The sequence below is a fragment of the Puntigrus tetrazona genome, chromosome 20 (assembly GCF_018831695.1).
Source record: "Puntigrus tetrazona isolate hp1 chromosome 20, ASM1883169v1, whole genome shotgun sequence".
Taxonomy (NCBI): domain Eukaryota; kingdom Metazoa; phylum Chordata; class Actinopteri; order Cypriniformes; family Cyprinidae; genus Puntigrus; species Puntigrus tetrazona.
This window is the reverse complement of record NC_056718.1, coordinates 7597519-7597816: the sequence shown is the minus strand read 5'-3', so window position 1 is coordinate 7597816 and position 298 is coordinate 7597519. Positions and strand designations below refer to the sequence as shown.

Below are 298 nucleotides of genomic sequence, written 5' to 3'. Positions count from 1 at the left end.
TTTTTTTTTTTTCCTATTTCCCACAACTGCTCCTTCATCTCTCTCTCTTTCCGTCCATCTGTTTGTCTCTCTCTCTCTCGCTCCCTGTTGGTGTCCCGGCCGTTTAAATGTCCATTCGATTCCAATCAGGGCGCTCTCTTTCCACTCCACCGCAAGCAGCTAAATGGAAGGAAATGGATACATTATCTGTCTGTAGAGGCTCCTCTCTCCTTCTCGTCTGCTCTTGATAATGGAATAATGGAGGCAGAGCTGCCTGTGAAAAGTGTCTGAGCAGGGCTATTGGCGTTTGAGTGATGTG

The 298-nt window shown here is 47.3% G+C and overlaps 2 protein-coding genes across 3 annotated transcripts in view; one reads left to right on the top strand and one right to left on the bottom strand.

The window, feature by feature from the left end:
* LOC122324529 (leucine-rich repeat-containing protein 52-like) overlaps nucleotides 1-298 on the bottom strand; it is a 106671-nt gene that overhangs the window by 55087 nt on the left and 51286 nt on the right. The gene's annotated exons all lie outside the window — the stretch shown is intronic.
* Nucleotides 1-298, top strand: part of LOC122324530 (forkhead box protein N3-like) — an 11025-nt gene that overhangs the window by 3786 nt on the left and 6941 nt on the right. The window lies entirely within an intron of this gene.